This window comes from Myxine glutinosa, chromosome 1, assembly GCF_964187855.1.
Source record: "Myxine glutinosa chromosome 1, kmMyxGlut1.1, whole genome shotgun sequence".
NCBI classification, from domain to species: Eukaryota; Metazoa; Chordata; class Myxini; order Myxiniformes; family Myxinidae; genus Myxine; species Myxine glutinosa.
The window spans coordinates 320408426-320427533 of NC_136261.1; positions in this window are offsets into that span (position 1 = coordinate 320408426).

Here is a 19108-nt window from a genome sequence, read left to right on the forward strand (position 1 = left end):
TTGTGGTTAGGGCATCCCGCTATGACCTTGAACCCTCCTTGATGGCACGGTTTTGGTCATCATGGTGGCTTTTCCCTTCTGAACTCATGCTGATGGACTGTCTGATCATTTAAAAGCACATTTAAGACAAATTACAAAAGGATTTACCAGGAAAAGGCGTCAAGGGAAAGCGGTTTTAGACACACATGATCGGCAGGAACACAACAACTTGCTATACGCATAACGATGCATAATGTCCGCTAGGCTAAACAGTTCAAGTTTTGTATCCCTAACAACAACAAACAACTTTAACCCTAACAACAACTCGGACCAAGTCCAACGAGGGTAATAAATGCAGTATGCAAAGTTACCCCTTCGAAGGCATTCCTACAACAATACACACACACACACACACACACACAAACATATATATATATATATATATATATATATATATATATATATATATATATATATATATATATATATACAGACGGCATTTAATATGGAATATTATTTTGTTCTTGACTTGGATTTTCTTTCTGAACTCAGTATATCAATGTGGTGGTTTATTTTACCCTTCGGTGATGTCTTTGTTGAAAGAACCATGTCACTGATTGTCCATGTTTCGCAGCAAGAAGTCAATAATAGGATTATATCACAGGTGGCGTGACAAAATGTAAAGACAGGTACATTTGACGATTGGCTTCACAATCGGGTATATAAGGGTTGTTGCGTTCTGTATTAGTGGAAAACAACTGCTGCATGTCTACAAAAGTTATTGCCGCTTCCTCTGGAGATGGTCCGTCAACTTGACAATGCTGTTTGTCATGGAGTGGTGGCTTTACGAAATGCTGGCATGAAACAGCGTGCTATTGCTCGGCAGTATGGCATCACTCAAGGTCAGGTGTCAAAGATCCTGAAACGAAATGCTCAGAGGGGTGTCCCTACTCCAATACCGAGGCCAGGACATCCACGCAGAACCACAAGGAGAGATGATCGCCAGCTGCACCGGTTAGTCTGCAATGGCCGTACCAAGTCAGCTAATCGGCTTAGGGCTGAGTGGCAGCAACTGACAAATGTGCCTGTATCCAGAAGGCTAGTCAACCAACGACTGGTTCAAGCAGGCTACCGTGCCAGGCGTCCCCTGAGAAAGCCACGCCTGACCAGACAACACAGCCAGCGCTGATTGCAGTGGGCCAGAGAGCACCGTCAATGGCAACCAGGACACTGGAATCACGTGACCTTCAGTGACGAGTCTAGATTTCTGGTCTATCGTCAAGATGGCCGCGTCCGGGTGTGCAGACAAGTGCATGAAGCCCACAACGAAGATTGTATAGTGACAAGAGTCCAAGCTGGAGGTGGTGGGGTGACTGTTTGGGCTGCTTTTCATGCAGGGGGCAAAACTGACCTGGTTGTTCTGAATGGAAACCTGAACCAGTTCAAGTACAGGGTCATTCTGGAAGAAACATTGCTTCCATTTGCTCGTGCAGCCTTTCGAGGAAACTTTGTCTTCCAAGATGACAATGCACGGCCTCATCGTGCTCGCATGATCCAACACTTTCTTGCTGACCGTGGTGTAGAGCATATGGAGTGGCCCGCCATGTCCCCGGATATGAATCCGATAGAGAACTTGTGGGCAGAATTAACGCGTCAAATCGACAACTTGGACCAGGAGCCTACCTCTGTGCGTGAATTGCAGCAGGCTATTGTCACTGCATGGCAAGCAATTCCTGTCCAAGCCTTGGCAAATCTTGTGAACAGCATGCCCCAATGTGTACGTGCTCTCCTGAATGCCTGTGGGGGTTACACGAAGTACTGAACTGTAATTTTACTGTCCGTAATCTCAGTCGTAATTTAATTTTTGTTTTTGTTAAAAAAAAAATTGGCTAATGTGCAAAATAAAAAGATACTTCTGGAAAACGTACAGAAGTTTAACACAGTACTGTCCGTGAATTGAGTTCGATATCAGTTTACATCACTTTCAAGGATCAATTTATTTGCTTCGAAATGTCAAATGTGGTTTTTGTTTCTTTTAAAGGTCACATCAACAAAATCTAGAATAATTTCAACATAATTCCAATGAACTTTTGGTTCTAAGTCATCTTGAAAAGTAAGTTCACCCCCACAAAAAAAATATTCCATATTAAATGCCAAGTCTGTATATATATATATATATATATATATATATATATATATATATATATATATATATATATATATATATATATATATATATATACATACATATATACATATATATATATATATATATATATATATATATATATATATACATACATATATATATATATACAGTCACGTGAAAAAGTAAGTACACCCCATGTAAAGTTTTGACTTTTTCAACATATTTCAACATACAGCTATTTGATCTTAATTTCAACAATATTGATTGATAATGGTGATATAATATAACAAATATCATGAAACCTTTACATTTTGTGGTCCATTGTATAATATAAATAAACATAAATGCAAATTTCGCATGTGGAAAAAGTAAGTACACCCTTGGCTCTAATAGGTGGTATTGCCCCCTTTGGCAGAAACAACCTCAAGTAGGCGTTTCTTATAACTGTCTAACAGACTCTGACATCGACTGGGAGAAATTTTTTCCCACTCCTGCATGCAGAATTCTTTCAGCTGTGCGATGTTTGAGGGGTTTCTTGCATGCACAGCTCGTTTCAAATCCCCCCACAACATCTCGATGGGATTTAGATCCGGGCTTTGACTTGGCCATTCCAAAACCCTCCATTTCTTTCTTTTCAGCCATTCCTTGGTGGATTTACTGGTATGTTTAGGGTCATTGTCATGTTGCAAGGTCTACCTTCGGTTGAGTTTCAACTTTCCGACAGAAGGCCTCACATTATCTTCAAGCACCGTCTGGTAGAAAGAAGAATTAATTAATAGTGGATTCTATGATGGTGAGCTGCCCAGGCCATGATGCAGCAAAGCTGCCCCAAACCATAATATTTCCACCACCATGCTTTGCAGTTGGTATCAGATTCTTGTGCTCAAATGCTGTCTTTGGTTTTCGCCAAACATGTCTTCTGGTACTGTGGTCAAATAGCTCTCCCTTTGACTCATCTGTCCAGAGCACATTGTTCCAGAAGTGCTGGTCTTTGCCGAGGTGTTCATTGGCAAACTTTAGTCTTGCCCTCATGTTCTTTCTGGACAGCAAAGGTTTCCTCCTGGCACACCTCCCATGTAGATCAAATTTGTGCAGCCTCTTTCTAATGGGACACTCATGCACTTTGACATTAACAGTGGCAAGAGCTACCTGCAGGTCCCGTGATGACATTCTGGGGTTCTGAGAAACTTCCTTCAGCATCTTGCGGTCTGCTCTTGGGCTGAACTTGCTGGGGCGGCCTGGCCTGAACAAGTTGGCAGTTGTTTAGAATCTTCTCCACTTGCAGATGATCTTCCGGACAGTCGAATGATTGGTTTCAAATTGTTTGGAGATCTTTTTAAATCCATTCCCACACTCATAGGCACGTATACACTTCTTTCTGAAGGCCTCAGAGAGCTCTATTGGTCTTGGCATGGTGATTCCGCACATTTCAACAACAAAGAGCAAACCAAACTAAATGTCTGAGGTTTAAATCAGACAGGTTCCTCCAAGATCCTCTCCAACGATGTTCCAATCATTTGTACAGGAGCTGGTGCACCTGATTTTAATATTAGGTATTTGAAGTAGTGATAAATGTAGGGGTGTACTTACTTTTTCACATGCAAAATTTGCATTTATGTTTATTTAAATTATACAATGGACTACAAAATGTAAATGTTTCATGATATTTGTTATATTAGATCACCTTTATCTATCAATATTTTTGAAATGAAGATCAAATAGCTGTATGTTGAAATATGTTGAAAAAGTCAAAACTTTACATGGGGTGTACTTACTTTTTCACGTGACTGTATATATATATATATGTATGTATATATATATATATATATATATATATATATATATATATATATATATATATATATATATACAGTATATATGATATGACATGCGCCATCGGCAGATGTGCGCTATCGACAGATCGAGGGTTGGATATTGATCGATATTTCCTACAAGCAATGCCTACCATTTCTCCCTCCCCTCCAGAAGCAAATCGATCGATGGCGCTGCGTTATCCAGCGATGCTACACATCCATTGATGGCGCAAAATGATGCCTGCGCCATCTACGATTGGTCGATAGTGCAAATCTACCGATGGCGCATAACATATACACTAGTGGGGTATGCTTACACATTGTAAGCAATGACGAACCATGCTTCATACCTGGACACATAAATAGAAGCTTTATGATTAAAGGCAAGCATCACCGACCACCTCCTGTGGTTAGATATCAATTTTGGTTTTTATTTCACGGATTACAGTTATAGAAATTACAATTTTCACATGATAGATATTGATTGAGGGTTTTTTGTTTTTTTATGGACACCGTTACGGTTTTTCACATAAACTTTCATTCATAGACACTTTCTGATGGTTCTGTGATTTTTTTTTTTCCCTGATGTATTGGCTTCGATGTCTGTTGGCACGCGCAATTTCAGCTCTCTATGTCACCCGAAAGGTACCGAATATGAATATCACTCAGTCAGTTAGTGGTTAGAATAAGCTGTGTATATATATATATATATATATATATATATATATATATATATATATATATAAATATATATATATATATAGTCGCGTCCACAGGGTTAACACCCCAAGAGGACGAATGACTGGAACGAGCTTTAACTCCGAGGCGTATTTCAAACTTGGCGGGATTATTTCTGGCGCTCGTGGGAAGGTTCGAAGTCTTACCTGATCGGGCGACCGACACGGGTTTGATGAGTCGACCCACAAACACAGAAACGAAACAAGACAAGAAAAGTAAAATTCAACAAACAATGATTTAATGAAAATAAATGCAAAGACAATAAAAATGTTGAGGTAAAAAACTAATAGCAAAAACTCCATGTGGACTCAATTACAGACACAGGGAGAAATAAAAGAAAATGAAAATAAAATGGTGTTTATAGTGCAGGCACTTAGCGTTGTTGTTCAAACGAGGCTGCTGAATGAAGTAAGCAGCCCAAAGTAGCCTGAAGTCGCAGGCGGGGAAGATGCACATGATGGCGCGAAGCTCCTCTCCGTGTCGCCACAAATGGGAAGGGTTTCGTGTGGCCGGTCCTCTCCCGCTCTTGTCTCCTTCCGACAAGATCTCCGCAAACTGCTGACTTATTTCTCCTCCTCACGATCGCAAAAGTTCCACCAAAGCTCAGGAACGTCACCACAGGAGCATACGAGGCCAAAAAAAACGACCGTTTGATCGCGTGACCGAGGCAAGAGAACTAGCAAGAGTGAGACGTTTTCCTCTTCCTCCTCCTTCCACTATCCAAAGCTTCACGAACGGACACAGCCTGAGACGCCGCCGTTTCCCAGCGCGTCCAAGACAAAAAGAGGAAGATAGATGCGACCGCCTCTAACAAACGGCAGTACAAAGAGATGAGAGAGCAAAAGGCACGCAGCAGCCATCCTCATTGATCGCTGAAAGCCAGCACAAAAGAGAAGAGACCAAGATGGTGAGATGGCATCTTTTTCCCTTGGCTCTCCGATGTTTGACGCTGACGTCATACTCTGTCCAATCATCGAGCGCTGCTCAATTATCCCATCGCACCTCCACCGATCACGAAGGCTGGGGCATGGCCTCTTTGTTATGAGTCGTCGGGACGCGGAGTCCAGTCATCGTTCGGGAATGTACGGATGATGTCGAGATTTCCTTGCCAATCGGGAAATGCTGTTTCTATTGGCCCTGGTGGCATGGTGAGCGAATGAGTCCATTGCCTGGCCAGCTGAGTGTAATAAAACCGAAGGGAAGACCACAGGAGGCAAATTACACACTGGGGAATTAATCTTTAAGCCCTAGAATTCATTAGCACAAAGCCACGCCCCTTATGGCGACATGCAAACGCTCTTACCCGGACAGACGGCCTACTTACGTACATCGAGATGGCTTTTTCATGGCACATGGAGCATTCTAATCTACACATGTCTAACGTTCCTAAGGTATTTCTTTCTTTACCCTCACAAACGTAGCAATATATATACTAGTACCCTACTGCAAAGCCGCAATGAGCCGGCGAAGCCAAAGCCTCTTGCCACTATTTTACCCATCACTATGGCATCAGTAGGTTAGGTAGTTGGTAGTAGGTAGATGTAGTAGGTACCGTACCTCATTCAAAATGACACCATTTGCATTCTGGATGAGATTAAAATTTATAAAATTTCCTTCTTGATTAATTCGGTGAATTCCGTCTCAACTTAGGATATTTCCGGCCATGAAAAACTATCCCCTACGGCCGCGAGATTTATAAAAAATAATTCTTCGTCAATTTTAGAATATTTGACGCCGTTTTCAGCCTCCGAAACGGTAATCAGCTTTTTTGAAATACTTTTTCAAATGCTCGAATCTCATTGGTTCCGGTGTTTGGTGACGATTTTCGTTGAAGATAACCAGGGCCCGTGCGGGCCCGGGGAACAAGGTTGGTCTTAAAGTATTTTAATTACAAATTAGAGGTGCATAAGATTGTGATTCAAAAAAGATGGGTGAAACAAACTCCGATTGAACTTTTTCTCAATTCTTTATACAAACGTCCGCATCCGCAAGATGGCGGCCTCCATGAAGCGAATTGGTGTGTCAAAGCTTCGAAATTCTCAAGGGATCTAGCAAAATCGGGCTTTTCAACATAATACGTACGTGTTCATTCACAACACCGGCTTCGCCGGCTATAAATATATATATATATATATATATATATATATATATATATATATATATATATATATATATATATATATATATTGTGGTGCTGTGCACACACGACTCGATTGCCAGGGAGGTAGGCCACAACGCGTTGGTACAAACAAGAGTCTTTATTAAGAGCTCGAACTTCAGCACTGGGCAGGCTCGAGCTTGGAGCCCGCATATATGTCCCGAGGCCACGCCTTGCCCCCGGGCGTGGCCGATCGGCCGAAAGGCGGGGCATGCATTTCAGCTCCCCGCCGGGATGCTCACGCCATCCACTGGTGCACGGAATTATTGTCCCTTGTGCCCGCCATACGCCCCCCCCCCCCCCCGCCCCCAGAATTCCCACGCACCTGAAGGGTGAGTTTGCGGGGAAGCCGGATGACCCGGCCAAAACGCCCCCTGGCGATGCGTGCAGGGCTGGGGGGTAGCGGGGCTGGGGGGTGCCGGGGGTCTGACCGCCGGGGGGCGGCCTCGACGCAGAGGCAGAGCTGCTTGCGGGGGGTGGTCCAGATCGAGGTGGGCCGGCTTGAGGTGGTCCATGGAGATATGATCCGGGGCACCGCCGATGTCGACGGTGAAGTATTTGTCCCCGGTCTCCAGCACGCGGAAGGGCCCGTCGTACGGGAGCCGTAGCAGTGCCCGGTGGGCGTCGTGCCGGACGAAGACGTACTCTGCCGTGCGAAGCTCCAGGGCGACGTGGGAGGACGGGCAACCGTGGTGTGCCGTCGGCACCGGGGCGAACCTCCGGGCGGTCTCCTGCAGGGTGGAGCGCTGTTGCGCCGCGGACCAAGGAGCCGTGGAGTCGGGGATAAATTCGCCCGGTACCCGCAGTGGTTGCCCGAAAACCAGCTCCGCCGAGGACATGCGCAGGTCGTCCTTGGGCGCCGTCTTGAGGCCCAGCAGGACCCAGGGGAGCCTGTCGGCCCAGCTGCCGTCGCGGAGGCTGGGCCGGAGCGCGGCCTTCATCGAGCGATGAAAGTGCTCGCACAGGCCATTGGCCTGAGGGTGGTAGGCCGTGGTGCGGTGCAGTTTTACGCTGAGCCCTTGCGCCACCGCGCCAAGAGCTCCGAGGTGAACTGGGGGTCGCAGTCGGACGAGATATCCGAGGGAGCACCGAACCGGGCAACCCAAGTGGCGATGAAGGCCTGCGCCACATCAGCCGCAGACGTCACCGCCAATGGCACGGACTCCGGCCACCGTGTGGTGCGGTCCACCATGGTGAGGAGGTGGGTGAACCCCCGCGAGGGGGGCAGAGGTCCCACCAAGTCGACGTGTATGTGGTCGAACGGGCGCTCGGGCACCGTAAACGGGGCCAACAGTGCCTGGGTGTGGCGGTGGACCTTTGTGCACTGGCACGCGAGGCACGTCCTGGCCCAGTTGCGGACGTCCTTCCTGAGGCCATGCCAGACGAACTTCGCCGCGACGAGCTTCTGGGAGGCCTTCACGCCCAGGTGGGAAAGGCCGTAGATGGCGTCGAAAACCGGGCGCTGCCAGCCAGCGGGCACGATGGGGCGAGGCCGGCCGAAGGAGACGTCGCACAGGAGGGCCGCGCCCGCGACGTCGAACGGCACCTCGGTGACGCGGAGGCCCGTAACGGCGGTTCGCAAGGCCTGGACGCCGGGCTCAGCGGTCTGGTCCTCCGCCATCCGGGAATAGTCGATCCCGAGGTGGACCGCGTGCGCGACGGACCGGGAAAGGTAATCCGCCACCGGGTTGTCTTTACCCGCCACATGAGGGATGTCCGTCATGTACTCGGACACGGCAGAGAGGTGACGCTGCTGCCGTGCCGACCATGGCTCGGCGACCTTGGCCATCGCGAACACAAGGGGCTTGTGGTCGACGAAAGCCGTGAACGGGCGGCCCTCTAGCAGATGGTGGAAGTGTCGGACCGCCAGGTGGAGCTCGAGCAGCTCGCGGTCGAAGGTACTGTAGCGGTGTTCGTGCGGGCGAAGATGCCAGCTAAAAAACGCCAGTGGCTGCCAAGCGCCACGCACCCACTGCTCGTGCACCGCGCACACCGCGTAGTCCGACGCGTCGGTGGTGAGGGCGATCGGTGCATCGGGCACCGGGTGCGCCAGCATGGTGGCGTTAGCCAGGGCCAGCTTTGCGCCCGCAAACGCCGCGCCCATCTGCTCCGACCAGGCGATGTCACCTTTGCCCGGCTTGCCCCGGAGGGCCTCGTGCAGGGGGCGGAAGAGCTGGGTGACGTGGGGCACGAAGCGATGGTAAAAATTTACCATGCCCAGGAACTCCTGGAGCCCCTTGATCGTGCGGGGGTGCGGGAAATCCCTGACCCCCTCCACATTGGCCGGTAAAGGGACGGCCCCGTGCCCGTTGATGCGGTACCCCAAGAAGTCGATGGTGACGATGCCGAAACGGCACTTTGCGGGGTTGATGATCAGACCATGCTGGCCCAGGAGTTCGAAAAGCGTGCGGAGGTGGAGCAGGTGCTCCTCCTGGGACGTGCTCGCGACTAGGATGTCGTCCAGGTAGACATAAATGAAAGGTAAGTCGCGCAAGACGCTGTCCATGAGCCGTTGGAACGCCTGGGCCGCATTCTTCAACCCGAAAGGCATTCGCAGGAACTGAAAGAGGCCGAATGGGGTGATGACGGCCGTTTTGGGACATCGCCCGGTCGTACGGGGACCTCGTGGTAGCCCCAGATGAGGTCCACCTTGGAGAACATGGTCGTGTTTGCCAACTGGGCGGAAATGTCCTGGATATGCGGGACCGGGTAGCGGTCGGGAGTGGTGGCATCATTGAGCTGGCGGTAGTCACCGCACGGCCGCCATCCTCCGCCGGGCTTCGGCACAATGTGCAGCGGAGAGGCCCAAGCGCTGTTTGAGCGCCGTACGATACCCAGCCGTTCCAGCGTGGCGAACTCCGCTTTCGCCACGGCGAGCTTCGTGGGTTCGAGTCGGCGTGCCCGGGCGTAGACCGGCGGCCCGACCGTGGGGATATGGTGCTCCACCCTGTGCTTGACGGCCACCGCTGAGAAGGTGGGCCGCGTGAGGGCCGGGAAACTGGTGAGGAGGCGGGTAAACTCGTCCGCTGCCGGAAGCATGCAGACTAACCTCGCCGGGATGGCACCTTTCAGCAAGCCGCTTGGCAAGCCGCTCGGTGAGCCGCTCAGCGAGCTGCTCAACGAGCCGCTCAGCGAACAAGCGAGCGAGCTGAAGGTTTCGGCCTGGACGAGACGTCTGCGCTTAACGTCGACCAACAAGCCATGCGCTAATAGGAAGTCCGCACTGAGCAGGGCCATTGGCACACTGGCGGTGACGAACGACCATTGAAAGCGCTGCCCTCCGAACCGCAGTGAGAGGCAACGCTTCCCGAATGTGCGGATGGGTGTACCGTTGGCGGCAAGCAAAGCGGGGCCCCGGCCCACGGCTTGCTTGTCGGACATGGAGGCAGGGAGGATGCTTACCTGCGCTCCTGTGTCGCAAAGGAAACGGCGCCTGGACAAGGTGTCCATGATGAACAGGAGGCTGCCGGAATGGCCGACGCTCAGGGCCGCAAATGAGCGCCGGCCTGGTCGTTTCCCGACCCATCAAAAGAACATGGCGGGCGGCACGTTTTAGCCTTGCAGCCGAACCTGGCATGGTAGTAGCACCAGGTTTGCGGCAGTGGCGGCCGCGGCGGCCGTGCCGACGGCGGTGGTGGTGGCGGCGGCGGTAGTGGGCGGGGCGCAGCCACGGCCACGAGGGAAGCCGGGGGCGCTGTAGCCTCTGCACCGGGGTCCACTACGGCAGCACCGTAAACCGACCGCCTGTCGCAGGCCGCGAAAAACTTGTCGGTCTCTCCAGCCAGGGCGTGGGGTTCCTTTATTTTGGAACCGGCCAGCGCGAGGCGTACCTGTACAGGTAGCTGGCGTACGAAAAGTGCTCGGAATAAGAAATCCGGGGGCTGGTCTCCCAGCAGGGACAGCATGAAATCCATCCGGATGGATGGTCGTGTGTCACGGAGGGCGGGAAGGTCCAGGAGGTGGTCGGTGCGTTCGGCCTCCATGAGCCCGAACGTGGCGAGGAGGAGACGTTTGAGGGCCTCGTACTTGTGGTCGCCCGGCGGGCGCCGAAGGATGGACACGACGCGGGCAGCAGTGCCGGGCCCGAGGGCGGCAACCACGTGGTAGTACCTGGTCTCATCTGCCGTGATGCCCCGAGGTTGAAATTGAGCTTCGGCTTGCAAAAACCAAACGTCGGCTTGCGCCTCCCAAAACTCCGGGAGTTTGATTGCGACGGCGTTGGTAGCCATGGCGCGTTCGGGGATCAGCAACGGCTGAACCAATCGGGGTCACCAGTGTGGGGCTGTGCACACACGACTCGATTGCCAGAGAGGTAGGCCACAACGCGTTGGTACAAACAAGAGTCTTTATTAAGAGCTCGAACGTCAGCACTGGGCGGGCTCGAGCTTAGAGCCCGCATATATGTCCCGAGGCCACGCCTTGCCCCCGGGCGTGGCCAATCGGCCAAAAGGCGGGGCATGCATTTCAGCTCCCCGCCGGGATGCTCACGCCATCCACTGGTGCACGGAATTATTGTCCCTTGTGCCCGCCACACGCCCCCCCCCCCCCCCCAGAATTCCCGCACACCTGAAGGGTGAGTTTGCGGGGTAGCCGGATGACCCGGCCGAAACGCCCCCTGGCGATGCGTGCAGGGCTGGGGGGTAGCGGGGCTGGGGGGTGCCGGGGGTCTGACCGCCGGGGGGCGGCCTCGACGCAGAGGCAGAGCTGCTTGCGGGGGGTGGTCCAGATTGAGGTGGGCCGGCTTGAGGCGGTCCATGGAGATATGATCCGGGGCACCGCCGATGTCGACGGTGAAGTATTTGTCCCCGGTCTCCAGCACGTGGAAGGGCCCGTCGTACGGGAGCCGTAGCAGTGCCCGGTGGGCGTCGTGCCGGACGAAGACGTACTCTGCCGTGCGAAGCTCCGGGGCGACGTGGGAGGACGGGCAACCGTGGTGTGCCGTCGGCACCGGGGCGAACCTCCGGGCGGTCTCCTGCAGGGTGGAGCGCTGTTGCGCCGCGGACCAAGGAGCCGTGGAGTCGGGGATAAATTCGCCCGGTACCCGCAGTGGTTGCCCGAAAACTAGCTCCGCCGAGGACATGCGCAGGTCGTCCTTGGGCGCCGTCTTGAGGCCCAGCAGGACCCAGGGGAGCCTGTCGGCCCAGCTGCCGTCGCGGAGGCTGGCCCGGAGCGCGGCCTTCATCGAGCGATGAAAGCGCTCGCACAGGCCATTGGCCTGGGGGTGGTAGGCCGTGGTGCGGTGCAGTTTTACACTGAGCCCTTGCGCCACCGCGCCCAGAGCTCCGAGGTGAACTGGGGGTCGCAGTCGGACGAGATATCCGAGGGAGCACCGAACCGGGCAACCCAAGTGGCGATGAAGGCCTGCACCACATCAGCCGCAGACGTCGCCGCCAATGGCACGGACTCCGGCCACCGTGTGGTGCGGTCCACCATGGTGAGGAGGTGGGTGAACCCCCGCGAGGGGGGCAGAGGTCCCACCAAGTCGACGTGTACGTGGTCGAACTGGCGCTCGGGCACCGTAAACGGGGCCAACAGTGCCTGGGTGTGGCGGTGGACCTTTGTGCACTGGCACGCGAGGCACATCCTGGCCCAGTTGCGGACGTCCTTCCTGAGGCCATGCCAGACGAACTTCGCCGCGACGAGCTTCTGGGAGGCCTTCGCGCCCAGGTGGGAAAGGCCGTGGATGGCGTCGAAAACCGGGCGCTGCCAGCCAGCAGGCACGATGGGGCGAGGCCGGCCGAAGGAGACATCGCACAGGAGGGCCGCGCCCACGACGTCGAACGGCACCTCGGTGACGCGGAGGCCCGCAACGGCGGTTCGCAAGGCCTGGACGCCAGGCTCAGCGGTCTGGTCCTCCGCCATCCGGGAATAGTCGATCCCGAGGTGGACCGCGTGCGCGACGGACCGGGAAAGGTAATCCGCCACCGGGTTGTCTTTACCCGCCACATGACGGATGTCCATCGTGTACTCGGACACGGCAGAGAGGTGACGCTGCTGCCGTGCCGACCATGGCTCGGCGACCTTGGCCATCGCGAACACAAGGGGCTTGTGGTCGACGAAAGCCGTGAACGGGCGGCCCTCTAGCAGATGGTGGAAGTGTCGGACCGCCAGGTGGAGCTCGAGCAGCTCGCGGTCGAAGGTACTGCAGCGGTGTTCGTGCGGGCGAAGTTGCCAGCTAAAAAACGCCAGCGGCTGCCAAGCGCCACGCACCCACTGCTCGTGCACCGCGCACACCGCGTAGTCCGACGCGTCGGTGGTGAGGGCGATCGGTGCATCGGGCACCGGGTGCGCCAGCATGGTGGCATTAGCCAGGGCCAGCTTTGCGCCCGCAAACGCCGCGGCCATCTGCTCCGACCAGGCGATGTCACCTTTGCCCGGCTTGCCCCGGAGGGCCTCGTGCAGGGGGCGGAAGAGCTGGGTGACGTGGGGCACGAAGCGGTGGTAAAAATTTACCATGCCCAGGAACTCCTGGAGCCCCTTGATCGTGCCGGGGTGCGGGAATTCCCTGACCGCCTCCACATTGGCCGGTAAAGGGACGGCCCCGTGCCTGTTGATGCGGTACCCCAAGAAGTCGATGGTGACGATGCCGAAACGGCACTTTGCGGGGTTGATGATCAGACCATGCTGGCCCAGGAGTTCGAAAAGCGTGCGGAGGTGGAGCAGGTGCTCCTCCCGGGACGTGCTTGCGACTAGGATGTCGTCCAGTTTGACATAGATGAAAGGTAAGTCGCGCAAGACGCTGTCCATGAGCCGTTGGAACGCCTGGGCCGCATTCTTCAACCCGAAAGGCATTCGCAGGAACTGAAAGAGGCCGAATGGGGTGATGACGGCTGTCTTTGGGACATCGCCCGGTCGTACGGGGACCTCGTGGTAGCCCCGGATGAGGTCCACCTTGGAGAACATGGTCGTGTTTGCCAACCGGGTGGAAAAGTCCTGGATATGCGGGACCGGGTAGCGGTCGGGAGTGGTGGCATCATTGAGCCGGCGGTAGTCACCGCACGGCCGCCATCCTCCGCCGGGCTTCGGCACAATGTGCAGCGGAGAGGCCCAAGCGCTGTTTGAGCGCCGTACGATACCCAGCCGTTCCAGCGTGGCGAACTCCGCTTTCGCCATGGCGAGCTTCGTGGGTTCGAGTCGGCGTGCCCGGGCATAGACCGGCGGCCCGACCGTGGGGATATGGTGCTCCACCCTGTGCTTGACGGCCACCGCTGAGAAGGTGGGCCGCGTGAGGGCCGGGAAACTGGCGAGGAGGCGGGTAAACTCGTCCGCTGCCGGAAGCGTGCAGACTAACCTCGCCGGGATGGCACCTTTCAGCAAGCCGCTTGGCAAGCCGCTCGGTGAGCCGCTCAGCGAGCTGCTCAACGAGCCGCTCAGCGAACAAGCGAGCGAGCTGAAGGTTTCGGCCTGGACGAGATGTCTGCGCTTAACGTCGACCAACAAGCCATGCGCACATAGGAAGTCCGCACTGAGCAGGGCCATTGGCATGCTGGCGGTGACGAACGACCATTGAAAGCGCTGCCCTCCGAACCGCAGTGAGAGGCAACGCTTCCCAAATGTGCGGATGGGTGTACCGTTGGCGGCAAGCAAAGCGGGGCCCCGGCCCACGGCTTGCTTGTCGGATGCGGAGGCAGGGAGGACGCTTACCTGCGCTCCTGTGTCGCAAAGGAAACGGTGCCTGGACAAGGTGTCCATGATGAACAGGAGGCTGCCGGAATGGCCGACGCTCAGGGCCGCAAATGAGCGCCGGCCTGGTCGTTTCCCGACCCATCAAAAGAACATGGCGGGCGGCACGTTTTAGCCTTGCAGCCGAATCTGGCATGTAATGGTAGTAGCACCAGGTTTGCGGCGGTGGCGGCCGCGGCGGCCGTGCCGACGGCGGTGGTGGTGGCGGCGGCGGTCGTGGGCGGGGCGCAGCCACGGCCACGAGGGAAGCCGGGGGCGCTGTAGCCTCTGCACCGGGGTCCACTACGGCAGCACCGTAAACCGACCGCCTGTCGCAGGCCGCAAAAAACTTGTCAGTCTCTCCAGCCAGGGCGTGGGGTTCCTTTATTTTGGAACCGGCCAGCGCGAGGCGTACCTGTACAGGTAGCTGGCGTAGGAAAAGTGCTCGGAATAAGAAATCCGGGGGCTGGTCTCCCAGCAGGGACAGCATGAAATCCATCCGGATGGATGGTCGTGTGTCACCGAGGGCGGGAAGGTCCAGGAGGTGGTCGGTGCGTTCGGCCTCCATGAGCCCGAACGTGGCGAGGAGGAGACGTTTGAGGGCCTCGTACTTGTGGTCGCCCGGCGGGCGCCGAAGGATGGACACGACGCGGGCAGCAGTGCCGGGCCCGAGGGCGGCAACCACGTGGTAGTACCTGGTCTCATCTGCCGTGATGCCCCGAGGTTGAAATTGAGCTTCGGCTTGCACAAACCAAACGCCGGCTTGCGCCTCCCAAAACTCCGGGAGTTTGATTGCGATGGCGTTGGTAGCCATGGCGCGTTCGGGGATCAGCAACGGCTGAACCAATCGCGGTCACCAGTGTGGTGCTGTGCACACACGACTCGATTGCCAGAGAGGTAGGCCACAACGCGTTGGTACAAACAAGAGTCTTTATTAAGAGCTCGAACGTCAGCACTGGGCGGGCTCGAGCTTAGAGCCCGCATATATGTCCCGAGGCCACGCCTTGCCCCCGGGCGTGGCCGATCGGCCAAAAGGCGGGGCATGCATTTCAGCTCCCCGCCGGGACGCTTGCGCCACCCACTGGTGCGCGGAATTATTGTCCCTTGTGCCCACCACAATATAATAATTATATCAACATGAATTACCCAAAATAACATATAGTATTAATTTTGCTGTATTTCAATTTTCCACCTGCTTGCAACTTGCAAAATATGTAAACTAGTGTGAAGTCGAAGGCCCACCATCACAAATCCCCATGCTTCCCACCTGAAGCAAAGTTGATTGAAAGATGGCAAAGTATTCCACCAGGAATAACCCAATATGAAATTTTGTTTTTTTCCCCCCATTTTGACTCTTAAGTCCTCACCCCTTGCGGGAATGAACTGGGGGTCAAATCCAAAAATCGTTACATATTTCATTTGTCTCCCAATGTTGATTGCGTATATAAAGTTTCCTTTAAAAATGTTCTGAAATCTGCCCGTGATTGCATATTTTCGGTATTTGACCGTTTGACCCTGCCCAGTGCGCGGGGCCAAAATGGCACTGCTTTTGCATCTTCTTGTCATGTGGTGATCATAACTACCAGGTTTGTTGAATTTCTGTCCTACTGTTGAGGAGGAGATAGTGTGACGGACAGAATTTGTGTGACGTTGACAGAACAGGTTTGTTGAATTTCTGTCCTACTGTTTAGGAGGAGATAGTGTGACGGACAGATGGACAGAGCCGATTTCAATTCTCCCCCCCCCCTCACCCTCTCCCCCCCCCCCATTTTCTGAAAAAAAAACGTGGGGATGCTTCCTGCTTTATGTCAGCAGTGGCATGTATCTCTTCTGAATGCATCTCAAGGATGACATTTGGGCTAATTCACGAGAACATACACCTTGGTCGCAATGCCTCGGAACATATATCAGTGGAAAGATGGAGTGTCGCATTCGCACCGTACGATACAGCAGCACAGGTTTCTGGTAGAAATTTAGCATCAAATGACGTGTTTAATATATGAGCGACGACCAATTGAGATTCTCACGTGATTCAGTTTAAATCAAGGGGATGATGAGTGGCTTTGTGTTGAAATCATATATTATCCACCATCTGCTTGCGTGGTAACCCGAGGTAGATAAGTAAATAAATAAGTTTGGAAATAAAGCTTCAACTTGGCAAACGACAGATGGTTTTGCACAGTAGTTATACCACGGGCTTCTATTATAGTACTTTTTCCGGGTGGAAGGTGAAATGGAAGTGGGGGAGTTGGGTTGGAGCCAGGAAGGTAGAAGTGGGTGTTGTTTGGAGGAACTCCCATCACTTTTGGAGCTAATGGAGAGAAACGGAGCCAGAAGAGATCGAGCACACGTAAAATATTAATCCATCTTAATAGCGATACCTTCTGCTGACACGGGGCTGCGATTTGGCACAATGAATTAACCATTTGGTGAGAGCGAACCCAACTGAATTAATACGCCACCGACATTGGCGCTTACTTGGCTTCAACGCGATGTTTTAACAGCCAACGTGGGATGAGTCTTCGCCGCAAACTTTGATAACATTGCCAGAAGCCCTGTCCGTGCAGCACAAGAGGAGTGGTTTTCGGAAAGGTTAGGGCCGGGATGAAAGGTAACCTCAAGGTGCAATGTTTCAACTGGAAGGTCATAGTTGACTTGGAAGTGTTCACCTACTGAACCTCCAAAAAGTGAAAGCGTCGCATGAAAGGTCTCAACTGTCTTAAGTTCCATCATGGGCTTTATTTTTTTAACGTAACAATTATGACGTCATAAGGTGGGTTCTTTACGTCCAACTTAAATGAAATAAGCACCTGTACTTGAGGAAGAAATTTAGCTCGGTGAAATGTTAGCTTGGTGTTTTTGGTCGACGCGGAGGTTGTATTTTTGTGGAACTCTTCGCCTGACAGTAAGATTTGTGTTAGTTTGCACAACTTCAATGCAAAGCATGACGTTTGTATTTGTGTATATCAAAATAACTGATGTAATAACCATAAAAGTATTGGTTTAACACATGCATTTAAAACTTATGCACAAACTGAGGGGTGATCGAAAATTCATGGCATGACATAAAAGCCAATGATCGACATTAATGAAACATTTTTCAGCATAGTCCTTTTATTACCTCCGCGTCCACCTTGTGGACGTTGCGTTTTCACCCGTTTGTTACTTGCGAAATCAAAGACGAAATCGAAGATTCTCAAATATATTGGTTGGTCTGGTCTGCTATTTTGTTTGTCTGTCTGCTTGTTTGTATGTCAATGGCCCACGTCACAATTTCACTCTGACCTTCACGAAACTTAACCACCGGGTATAGGTAGTGACAAGCTGGAATCCTATTGTTTTTGAGGGCAATAAGTCAAAAGGTCAAGGTGACATAAATAATCAATTATTTATCATCTGATTGACCTGAAATTTAAAGAATTTGTGTATTGGGTCACTGAATTGGTTTACCAATCAAAAACTAGAAGCCTAATATTTTTTTTTAGATCAAAAGCTGAAAGGTCAAGGCTGCATAAAATCATTAATTTATATTTTGTATTTTTTCTAACTTTTTACTCCCGCCAGGTAGTAGCTACGCCAGGTAGTAGCGCCGAAGCTCAGGATATTATTCCGGATCCAGGAATTTTTTTGGGGAATTTTTTCTCTGTTTTACTGCATTAAAGCTTTTATTCTTATTCTTAAATGATGTTTTTCTCCTCTAATTCCGAGATATATCAAAATAAATTCTCTGACAGTTAGGGCCTACTTTCTTTTTCATTCATTGTTTTGGGAAGAGGGGATGTTAAACAAAACGTATTTTTCCAACTTTGCCCACGGCGGGAGTATGCGCTCTACTGAGTGGCGTTCTAGTTTCACCATGTTTAGCATGCGGAAGAACACTAAGACGTCTGAACACAAAGCGAACGTGGATGGGCTTTGCATTTTCAGATGCTTTCTATCGTTGCAATTGCAATCAACAGAGTGCAAATGGAGGGAGGAACGGGCAGATGTGGAGTTTCAAAACTTTAATTATATATTTTTACAAAATAAATATATGGCCTCTAAATGAACAATCACATATTTTTCTACTTTTATTTTAGGGTCATATACTTACCAATCAATCCTCATACGTAAAGTTAGTTTCCATACATATAATGTAAATAAAATGGATTAAGGTACTAAAATATCTTGAAAATTCAGATTTTTAAACAGGAGTGGTTAGACCCTTTACAAGCAATGCATGACATTACCCATCAAGCATGTGCAATGGTTGCCAACCTATTGTTGTCTGTTCATGCTCCTATCCTTTTTAAATGCTGAGCATCAAGCAGCAGATACCATCTTTTTTTAGTCTTTGGTATGACTCAATCAGGGTTCAAACCACCGACCTCCCAGACTTAGATCAGACACTCTAACCATTATGACACCAAGCCTGGTATACGTGGTCTTTTCAACTCAAGCAAGATTTTGGTTCATGGGAAGCACATGTTGAACCGATATATAAATTCACACTGTTTTGCTGTGGCAAAGAGAACCAAAATAAAACTGAGAAATAATAACACCTCGGATCTGATCATCTATATCGAAATAGCCGATCCCTGCTTGGACTATGTATGTCTTAGTAAATCG